The sequence below is a fragment of the Palaemon carinicauda genome, chromosome 3 (assembly GCF_036898095.1).
Source record: "Palaemon carinicauda isolate YSFRI2023 chromosome 3, ASM3689809v2, whole genome shotgun sequence".
NCBI lineage: Eukaryota > Metazoa > Arthropoda > Malacostraca > Decapoda > Palaemonidae > Palaemon > Palaemon carinicauda.
This window is the reverse complement of record NC_090727.1, coordinates 48,335,505-48,347,707: the sequence shown is the minus strand read 5'-3', so window position 1 is coordinate 48,347,707 and position 12,203 is coordinate 48,335,505. Positions and strand designations below refer to the sequence as shown.

Here is a 12,203-nt window from a genome sequence, read left to right as displayed (position 1 = left end):
ATTCGTTTGAACAATATATATATATATATATATATATATATATATATATATATATATATATATATATATATATATATATATATATATATATATATATATATATATATAGTGATATCCCCATATGTTGTACATATGCTAACATATCTGATTTGTCTAAAGTTTATTTTTCCATTTTCTTTGTAAATACATCACCTTATTTCAGCGCCATCTTCATTCCATTCTTCTCATTATCTTTTGTTTACACTCGCCTTCCTGCTGTAAATCATCCCTGTTTTCTTACCTTACATGTTATAAGGTAACCCCAAATTTATTGTTTTGTTAGAATATATTGTTCTCACCACGAGATTCATCTACCTTACTCACCCATTCACTTTGCATTGCTTATTATTGTTGTTTTGAAGTGCTTTTTCATTGTTTTGTTTAACGTAAGATTAAAGTTTTGTTTATAACATAGTTTATTGTTCCTGTCCTCCAATTATCCTGCTATTGGTGCTTCTGTTGTCTGCAACCAGCTTTAAGAAGATACATTTGATCATAATCAACAATCTTATACACTCGTAATAAGAAACAAGTGAATTTGGAAGTCTACCCATATGACTTCTATTTTGTTGTGTGAAGAGAACTACCGCCCATTGTAAAGGGGTAATTGTTTGCACAGTGGTTCGTCACATAATAGTTGGGGGTCTGTCCGGGATCTGATGTACGATCTGATGTGTGATATGATTCATCAAATTTATATCAAGTGATTGAATCGTGAAAGAACAGTTCCAGTGATTATGAACAGTATCGAGTGTTGTGTTGTGGCGTACCAAGGATAAAGGACGACAGTAATAATTCCAAGGTAAGGTAGATGTCTCGTCTCCCTCTCATTAGACATTTATGTATAATATATGTCTGGGTATTCATTTGGTTGTAAGAGGAACAAGTCACGCTTAATATAGTTAAGACTTGGGTATGCTGATTGTCCAGCTTCTAAACCACCCTTATTAATTGAAGATACCCCCAGTAGGTAGCTTTTAAAGTTTCGCCTACTCAAATCTCGTATCCCAGAGATTTCTCATAAAAAAAAATCTGAAGCCCTAAGATTTTGCCATTTCTTAAAATCGCCATTCAAAAGTGATATTTAGGAAATAAGTCAAATTTCATTATATGTGATTTATTAAATTAAGTTTCATTATAATATGTGAAATTTCCTCCATCTCTATTTTCATTATAAAGTGATTTATTTTGTTATATAAATTTCTTAAGTGAAATTAGCCAATTTCCAATTTCGGAGATTTTCGTAATTTTAATCGTTATCTCTAGTCAGGAAATTAACTTATATATTGTTTGGTGTTAAAAGTACTATTTTGGTGTACAAATAACATTTACGTGTCGGTAAATGAATATTTAAATACTTGTGTTGAATTACTCCTGTTATATCTATTAAGCGCATACTACGTATTTTGTCCAGTTTGCTCATTATTCTGATAATCAATTACTTTAAATTAGGTGTTGACTATTAACTAGATATTTTATCATAACGAGAATAATATAGCATTTATATATATTAAAATGTAACATTGAAAAGTTATCGTATTAAGCTGGTATAAATTAAAAGGAAATGTAAACTAGAACGTGCTAATTAGGTATGTTTAAAGTAAAAAATACCTTTGCGTTTTAAAGCCTTGTTTACCGATTCGGTAAAATTGTTGTAAAAGTTTGTGATGTTAAGCGTGTCGTTTGAGTAATTATGAAGTAGTTAGCCGCGTGCTCAAGATCTCGAGTATAAAAAAAATAATTGTTCAGTCGTTAACTGTGAATAAAAGTTTTAATAGTATTATCGTAAGTTTCGCGAGACTTAATTTTGTATTTAAGCTATTTTTGTGTAAGTGTGATCTAATCATATAATTTTGTAATTTTGTGATCTCTCGATCTTGTAATTTTGTGATCGCTGTTTTGTATTTCTGTGATCGAAAGATTGTTATTTTGCGATCGTATGATCTTATACTTATTCTTGTAAAGTTTGTATATTTATTTTAGTTTGTACTTATCTTGCGCCACGGGCGACATTCAAAATGCCTTTCAACTTGCAACAATTTATTGTATCACCACGGGATCATGTGGAATCTCTCACAGTTGCCACAAAAACTGACCTAAAGAATCTAGCTCGCCATTATGATGTACAGATTCCCGCAACTGCCGTAAAATGTGTAATTCTCAGTCATATTTTGAACTTCCTTGTAGATGAAGATATTGTTCCAGAAGAAGAATTGGCTGACGTTCGAGCTCTAACAGTTACCAATCCAAATAGTGACTTGGATAAACTAAGTCTACAGCTGGAGTTGGAAAAGATGAAGATGCAAGCCGCAACTGCCGCCGCTGAGTTAGAAGAAAGGAAAGCCGCTGCTGCTGAACGAGCCGCAACTGCCGCCGCTGAGGTAGAAGAGAGGAAAGCCGCTGCTGCTGAAAGAGCCGCAACTGCCGCCGCTGAGTTAGAAGAGAGGAAAGCCGCTGCTGCTGAGCGCAAGGCTGCTGCCGCTGCTTCCCTAGAACGTATCAAGGTGGAAACTGCTTTGGAGCAACAAGAAAAAGCAAGTGAACAGAAAAACAACGCTCTCCGTGTTAGGCTGCAGATTGAGAGAGAAGCGGCCACAGTAACAGAACGGGATCTGGCATTTATAAGACTGAAAGAAAAGGAAGAAGGTAAGCTAATTCCCGAACCCTTTGATGTGGGCAAGGTGCAGAAATTGCTGCCCACATTTGAAGAACGGGAACCTGATAACTACTTTTCTGTGTTCGAAGACACAGCCAAGAATCTCAATTGGCCTCAGGACAAATGGTATTTGATCATCCGGAACTCATTTAAAGGTAAAGCATTATCTGTATGTGCCACTATGTTAGAGGAACATGATTATTTCATAATTAAACAGGCAATCCTTGATGCTTATTCTATTACTGCGGAAGGTTATAGGCAAATATTTCGTAATAGTCAGAAGCAAGTTCAGCAGACCTTTTTAGAATTTATGAATGGAAAGATTAAACAGTTTCAGAAATGGGTAGACAAAGTAGATGTCAAAACTTTCGAGCAGTTGAAAGATTTAATAGTAATGGAGGAGTTCTTAAGGAAAATACCAGGTAGCATTAATGTGTATCTAAGAGAGCAGAATGAATCTGACCCTAAGAAAGCCGCTTTAAAGGCAGATGACTATGCTCTTATTCATAAAGTAGGTAAAACCCCATATAGAGAAACTAGACCTAAGGAAACTTGTACATACTGCAAACAAGAAGGACATCATATTTCAGAATGTCCTGATCCACATTGTGCAGCTTCATACTTAAAGAGAAAACCTAATCCCCCTCAATTCTCTCCTAAGCAAATGAATCTGCCCAAACAGGAACCAAAACCTAAGGTGGAGAAGAAAAAGACCTTCCATTGTGCATCACACGAGTCCCAAGCGTTTGCACCCTTCACTTGCTCAGGCAAAATAAATGGTAAACCTGTAACCATACTCAGAGACACTGGATCCTCTCAAACGATCGTCTCTCCTAAAGTAATAAGACCTAAAGGTGAAACTCACAGGTATGTTGCAGTTAATGACTTAACCAGTAAGTCTATGTTGCCTCTCATTAATGTAAACCTTCATTGTCCTTATTTCTCTGGAACTACTGAAGTAGCTGTAAATCCAGAACTGTTACCATGCAAGAATGTTGATGTAATCCTGGGTAATGACATAGCTAACTCTGTTGTCTTAACAAACTTAATAGCAGTATCTCCAGGTGATGTTGTACAGGAAGAATGCTTAGCAGTGACACGAAGCAGAAAAAAGGACACCCCTACTGAATCATCATCAAACCCGTTGCCAGTCTCTGAACCTATGGATTTCAACGAGTTGATGAGTACATATAAGATCCAACCTGATTCCTTTAGCTATCAACAAAGGAAAGATGTCACTCTACAGCAGTGTTTCAACCAAGTGAAACCAAAGGATACCAACAAGTGTTCTTATTTTTATATTAATAATGATGTACTAATGAGAAAATTCAGGTCCAGCAAGAACAGTCATCTAGAAACCTGGAAGGATCTATTCCAGGTAGTTGTTCCTAAGGATATAAGACCTCTGATCCTAGAATTGTCTCACTCTGCTGACTCTCATCTTGGTATCACTAAAACATATGAACGCATCAGTCAAGACTTTTATTGGCCAAACATGAAGAATGACATTAAAGAGTACGTAAAAACATGTACAACATGTCAAAAAGTAAGTAGTCCTAATGTAAAAGTACCAGTTGCACCCTTAAAACCTATACTTGTGCCTAAAGAACCTTTCAGTAAGATCATAGTAGATTGTGTAGGCCCTTTGCCTAAGACAAAAAGGGGACATGAATACTTGCTTACGGCCTTATGCCCAACTACCCGTTATCCATTTGCAGTACCTTTAAGAAACATTTCAGCCAAGAACATCCTAAAGTCACTAGTGTCCATATTTACTGTTGTAGGATTTACAACTGAACTACAATGTGATCAAGGAACCAATTTCATGAGTCATGCTTTTAAAACAGCTATGAAAGATTACCATATAACCCAAGTCTCATCCTCAGCTTACCATCCACAGACCAATGGAGCATTAGAACGCACTCACCAGACCATTAAAAATCTTCTCCGGAAATACATCCATAGTTCAGGTAACGAGTGGGATTGCGATTTGGAACTGATCATGTACATCATACGAGGAGTTCGAAATCAGTCTACTGGTATGTCACCTTTTGAACTACTCTTCGGTCGACGGCCACGAACTATCCTCAGTTCAGTCAAAGAACGCATCCTGAAGTTGGGAGATAATGAGGTACCTCTTTCCCAATATATTTCAGAACTCAACAAGAAACTTTCAGATCTTCACTCCATTGCCAAAACTAACTTGATAACAGCTCAAGAGAAGATGAAGATTAACTATGATAAAAAGGCTAAAACCAGAAGTTTCAAAGTAGGAGATGCAGTGCTGCTATACCATCCGCTTGCAGGCTCTCCCCTACGAGAGAAATACCAGGGACCTTATACCATCACTCAACGTATCTCGCCAACCAACTATATAATCGCCACTCCAGATAAGCGTAAGTCTACTCAATTAGTCCACATAAACCTCTTAAAGGCCTATTTGTCTCCCTCAACAGCTGAAAATAAAACGGTAATGATTACTAGTGCCATACCATACATAGATTGTCCTATGGATCAATTTACAGATGATCCAATAACTGCATCTTGGCAGGATTCTCAAAACTCAAAGATCTTGGAAAACTTATCAGACTATCTAAAACTCTTATCTGCATCAAAATGTAAATCTTTAGTAGCTTTATTCCATGAATTTCCTAGTATAACTTCAGATAAACCAGGCAGATGCACCATGCTAGATTATGACATCAAACTACAACCAGGTGCTGCACCCATTAAACAAGCTTTCTATCGAACATCACAGAAGAAATTGGGTATCATGAAAGAAGAAGTGAGGTACTTGATAAGAGAAGGATTGGCAGAACCCAGTGCGTCACCATGGGCTTCCCCATGTCTCCTAGTAGGAAAGAAAAATGGTAAATTTCGTCTTTGTACCGATTACAGTACAGGAAAATTAATAATTTAACAATTAAAGATTCGTATCCTCTACCAAGAATACAAGATATCATTGACCAAGTAAGTAATTCAACCTACTTAACCCAAATAGATTTGTTGAAGGGTTATTACCAAATTAAATTAACAGAAACGGCAAAGGAAATTTCTTCATTTATCACTCCATTTGGCTTATTTAGTTATAACGTAATGCCATTCGGATTAGCCAACGCACCTGCCACCTTCCAAAGAGTAATGTCTTTAATTTTACAGGACTTGGAAAAAGTATTTGTATATTTAGATGACATCATTATTGCCTCTGACACATGGATAAACCATATTCAAAAGATAAAAGAAGTTTTCTCAAGATTGAAACAACATGGATTAACGATCAACTTAGCAAAAAGTAATTTTTGCAAAGGTCAGGTATCTTACCTTGGTCATCGAGTTGGCAGTGGTAAAGTATTACCCCATGATGCAAATATTAGCGCCATAACTTCTTATCCTGTTCCAACTACCAAACAGGAATTAAAAAGATTTCTAGGTATGGTAGGATATTACTCTAAGTTTAGTCCAAATTTCTCACCGTTCACAGGACCACTATTTGCTTTAACTTCTTCAAAAGTAAATTTTTCTTGGAGCCAGCAACATGATCAAATATTTAACCAGCTAAAAACTTACTTGTCATCTCCTCCTATATTAATGGCACCTAACCTCACCAAACCATTCTATCTCCAAACAGACGCTAGTGATCTTGGATATGGGGGCATTTTATTACAGCATCCTGCTCCAATAAGAGCCATAACAGGAAACCTGCCCCCACTAGCTGATCTGTTACCAGTCTCTTATTCCAGTGGACGATTTATGGGTTCCCAACTAAATTGGCCCACTGTGGAGAAAGAACTATTCGCCATCGTAGCTACCACCCAGAGATACGAGATCTATGTTGATGGACAAGACACGATCTACGTCTACAGCGACCACTCTCCTCTGTCGCATCTCCATAGGTCCACTACTCTCAACCCTAAACTTTTAAGATGGTCATACATACTATCTGCACATAATATCCAAGTAATCGCCATATCAGGACGAGAAAACATTGTGGCAGACTCATTATCAAGGATAACCTCGGTTGATCCTCGGGAAATGGAAAAAAACAAAAACAAGGGGGGACTGTGATATCCCCATATGTTGTACATATGCTAACATATCTGATTTGTCTAAAGTTTATTTTTCCATTTTCTTTGTAAATACATCACCTTATTTCAGCGCCATCTTCATTCCATTCTTCTCATTATCTTTTGTTTACACTCGCCTTCCTGCTGTAAATCATCCCTGTTTTCTTACCTTACATGTTATAAGGTAACCCCAAATTTATTGTTTTGTTAGAATATATTGTTCTCACCACGAGATTCATCTACCTTACTCACCCATTCACTTTGCATTGCTTATTATTGTTGTTTTGAAGTGCTTTTTCATTGTTTTGTTTAACGTAAGATTAAAGTTTTGTTTATAACATAGTTTATTGTTCCTGTCCTCCAATTATCCTGCTATTGGTGCTTCTGTTGTCTGCAACCAGCTTTAAGAAGATACATTTGATCATAATCAACAATCTTATACACTCGTAATAAGAAACAAGTGAATTTGGAAGTCTACCCATATGACTTCTATTTTGTTGTGTGAAGAGAACTACCGCCCATTGTAAAGGGGTAATTGTTTGCACAGTGGTTCGTCACATAATAATATATATATATATATATATACATATATATATATATATATATATATATATATATATATATATATATATATATATATATATATATATATATATATATATATATATATATATATATATATATAATTTTGGATTTTTCACTATATTCGTTTGAACAATTTGCCTTCTGTTTTTGCAGGACTATTACCTGTCACGGAGATTTTGGCGACTGAGAGCGAGTTGACATGTGAGGTCACCCTGATTTGGAAGGATAATGAAATCTCCCCCCCCCCCCCAGACCATTATAAGGTCATTAGGAAAAGGACATTTTCTGTAAAAAATATTTCAAAATTGTTTAATCAATCTTTCTTGCCATTCACAAACAGTTTTCTTCAATTGCTTTGTTGTTTGTTTGTTTAAAAAAATACATGATCTATAAGTTCAAGGGTTAACTAATTTATCTAGGCTTGTGGTATTCTCCATTTCACGAAACCTAAAGTTTGGCAAATCCGTTTTGTTTGCTCCACTGGGGTTGCTTTGGGCTATTTTGATAATTGTACCAAAATCACGATAATAAATCCAATATTGCAAGTTAGGTTGTGCTTTGGTGAACCGAAGACTGGAACCCATGTGTTTGTGTCTATGTATTTCATGGTTGCAGCTTGGTTTATATTTGAAATTGTTGTGAAAAAGTAAATGTATAAAGATTTTTATGTTCAATGACTTCTTCCTAAGGTAGTTGGCTTTATCTTTAAAGGAGTTATGTACTTGATTGCATACAGGCAGCAGACTGTGTAAGCATATCTTTGCAAATTATCTCAACGTTTTTAGAAATATTTTTTTGACTATTTACAAAAATCTATAAATGTAGACAACACTTGAGAAAATCATACAAAATGAAATATTAGTATAAAAGTAGACTTATGATGCTTTAACACACCAAGACTGTTGTACTTTTCTGATATATTTTACAGATCTTGTACCAAGAAGTTGAAACCTTCAACGAAGACTCAAGAACTAAAGTCGTCACAGACAAAATAGATGTGAACGAACTTTACCCTGGTAGGAATTACTCCTTGTCTGTGTCAGCCATTTCGAACGGCATTGAGAGTGAGCCGACCGTCACCTATATTGCCACCAGTAATTTTTGATTTGAGATTACAAAGGCATCTTCCTATTAACTCGGAGGCTTTATGATTTTACTGCAGCCATTAGGTATATGGATTTGATGTTCCAGATATTTTTGTCCCTCACTGGTTAGTATTCAACATGATTATAATGCTCATAGTTTAAACTTGCAACGAATGTTATGTTGGAGAGGCAGACATAAATCTCTCTTTTTATATATGAAAGATCCATTTTAATGTTCGTACTGCTTTCAAAATATTCTTTATATTAATTGTTCATTACTTCTCATGTGCTTTTTTCCACTATTTTTTTTTCCTCTCTGGGGTATTTTTTCCTATTGGAGCCCTTGGGCTTATAACATCCTGCTTTTCCAACTAGGGTTGTAGCTTAGCTAGTAATAATAATAATGACTATAATTTCATGGCTTTTAATCCTTGTTTATTTTCTATGTTTCTCATCTGTCAATAGAGCCAGCATCACCTAGCATTGAGGAGTTACAGCCCATTCCTGCAGGGTTCATCGCATCTTGGAAGAGTGATGTCACATCTCGGCAGGAAAAAATATACTCTTGTTTATACTAGAAGTGACACCGGTGTGAAAACTATTTGATACAAGTACTGCATGGCCATTTTGCAGGTATATGAACTAATTGGTACTGATATAACATTATGTGATACTAGTACGACAGTTGAATGATACATGTTTTAGAATGAAATCAATTGAACAATAGTCATATGCTGCAGGTATAAAAATGTGATCAAATATGTATGAGCTAAGTAACACAGGTATGACTACACCTGATTAGTGACTGAATGTAGACATGCCTTTTAAATGACACAGGAAGGAAAACAATTAAAATTTATGACCAATAAATCATACAGGCATGAATGATAAATGACAAAGGCTATTGAAACACAGGTAGGATATGTCAATTCAATGACATATGTCTCATACACGAACAAAGTGACAAAGGCATGGTAATAAAATGAATAATTAAACTAATAAGTATAGCAGGTATTTCATTGATATATTCCCATTTTTTATAAATATATATTCTACTTTTTCGTATTTTCTATTGACCTTTTAATTCTAAAAATAAAAAGTATTCTGGAAAACAAATGTTATTTTATTTTTTTTTTATTACAACACTAGTCTTATTCTACAGTATTTTGAAATGTTTCATAGCCTTTATAGAGCTTTAACTGCTTTACATTGTATTCCATTTTTGGGTCGTTTCTGTTAATATAATTTCCAGCTTAGGTTGCTGAAAAGCCTTAAATGTTTGTAGTAGTTTTGCTTTCTTTAGCTTTAAATATATTTATGATATTCTTTCTAATTTGTTTCAACATATTGATAAAGTTAGTTCCTTATATACACATAAGTTCAATGTAAATTAGCTCCAAACTGACTGTAGAGAGAGATTTTATTTTTCCCCGACTTTTGTCCATGTATTAGTTAGTCTATATGCCTGTCCTATTATGCCTACCTTGTCGATATAACTCTTCCACATAGAAGTAATTTGGATAAAATCTGGTGTTAAGGTAGATTATAACACATAGAATTTGTATAAGTGGAGTTTTTCATCAAGTTTGTCAGTCCATGTGATTTGTTATGTTTATTCTTGCATTGTTCAATCATATTCAATCAAACCTGTTTTTAAGGGCATAAATCATTTCCCAAGATGTGCAGGAGAGGATAACCTGCATTTGTCAACCCGTCAGTGTATCTGTTTGTTGTACATGACCGGGCATTTTAGTCCATCCTGACTTTGGAAAGCTGTTTGTCTGTCTGCCCACCATTGAATGTATCCCATTTAGCAACTATTCATACACTGTTTATAAGATTTCAGTCAGACTGGGTAAAATGGTAGATCATCTTGTATAAATTTGTATGATAGGACATTGTCCATATGTAACTCTTATCTTTACCTGTGTGTGAAGTTGTTGAAAAGTCCAATCAACTTTATCCTAAACTCTCACTGGCGTCCATCTTTCCAATTGATGTATCATTTAGTCCTGTTTTGGAAGATGATTGTAAACCCTGGCCGATGAGAGGCAGAGGTAAATTAGTAGTTGTGAATTTTGATACCTGTTAAGAAGAAATCTTTTAGTTTTCTTTATAATGATTTCATTGATATTACTTTGTGATTATTCATAGACTTTGTTTATTTAGAATTTTGGCTTGTATTTAGTAATACAAAATTGTATTTTGTGATGATTGTAATGAGATTTTTATATTTGTAATCATGTCTGCTAGAATAATTTTGTATTTGCGAAAATACGTTGGTAATGAACTCAAACTTTTTGATAGGCCGTAGGATTTGATATATGTATATTAAATTTATGTCTATTATGTTACAAGACTTATGAAAAAGGTTTGTCTTTTTCCATTGAATATTTGGGTAAAATAATAATACTGCAATTCGAAATCAACATCGTTTTATAGGACAAAGAATTTCTAGATATTTCGCATAACTGCTTCTACACCAGTCGTCTGACGGGCGTGAGTCCTACAGGAAGATTCGGGAGTGGGACCCTGGCGTGGCGGTCTGTTGCCTAGTGTTAATCCTGTACGCTCCCGAATTCTGTAGAGACAAAAGATCCCGATACATAGGACGGGTGACGAGTTAGAAGACTGACCACTACTCATGTGTGGATGCCCGGAAGTTTATATGTCATTAATACGATATAATATCTTCAAGAAGATATTATAGGTAGTATGTTGGCCAGGGCACCAGTCACTCGTTAACTTACTACTGCTAGAGAGTTATTGGGTCCTTTGACTGAACAGACATTACTACATTAGATCCTTCTCTCTGAATACGATTCATTTTGTCTTTGCCTACACATATACTATATAGTCTGACCTATTCTTTCTATATCTTCCTCTGTTCTAATACATCTGACAACACTGAAGTTAACAAACAATTCTTCTTTGCTCAAGGGTTAACTTTTGGAGTGTAATTGTCCAGTGGTTAATTTCCTCTTGGTAAGGGTAAAATGACTCTTTAGCTACGGTAAGCAGCTCATCTAGGAGAAGGACACTCCAAAATCAAACCATTGTTCTCTATTCCTGGATAGTATCATAGCCTCTGTAGCATGGCGTTCCATTGTCTTAGATTTCTCTTACTTTAGGATACACGAGGGAACGTGGTTCCTTCTTATTTTTTTTCCTCTTTCTTTTAAGCATTTATATATGAGAGATCTGATTTAAAATTATTACTGTTCTTAAAATATTTGATCTTCATTGTTTATTACTTCTCTTTTGGTTTATTGGTTTCTTTTCCTCACTTGAATATTCTTCTCTGTTGGAGCCCTGGGGCTTACAGCATCCTGCTTTTCCAACTAGGGTTGCAGAAGACAGATTTTTATTTTATTCTTTATTGTATTAGTTGTTTGTAGAATCATGGAGAGAGAGAGAGAGAGAGAGAGAGAGAGAGAGAGAGAGAGAGAGAGAGAGAGAGAGAGAGAGAGAGAGAGAGAGAGAGAGTTAGTTAATATAATGATTGTTCGTAGTTTGAAAGACTATTGATATAATTGTGGATGTCTTGGGTAAATGCTTTTTTTCATTGACTGCAGCCAGAGTCAGTGTGTTTTGAAAGCTGGATTAGTTATCTAACTTTGTAATTATTTCCAATCAGCTTTGGAAGAGTTTTTTTTCTTTTTTACCAGTAAGTACAGTTTTATTTATCTTCTCTTGCGTGATTGTGAATAATAAACAGACTATAATTTAAGCTCCAATTACAGTGAAATAATATAGTTAACAAGGAGTGTCCGT

At 35.1% G+C, this 12,203-nt stretch overlaps 1 long non-coding RNA gene across 2 annotated transcripts; it reads left to right on the top strand.

The window, feature by feature from the left end:
- The first annotated feature begins 7,537 nt into the window (after positions 1–7,537).
- LOC137638277 (uncharacterized) lies at positions 7,538–11,853 on the top strand. Of its 2 annotated transcripts, none has more exons than XR_011043986.1 (3): positions 7,538–7,607; positions 8,273–8,554; positions 8,895–11,853. It is a non-coding gene; the product is annotated as an uncharacterized lncRNA (long non-coding RNA). The 2 variants fall into 2 exon arrangements; XR_011043985.1 differs by lacking the exon at positions 7,538–7,607 and adding an exon at positions 7,614–8,092.
- Positions 11,854–12,203: the final 350 nt, after the last annotated feature.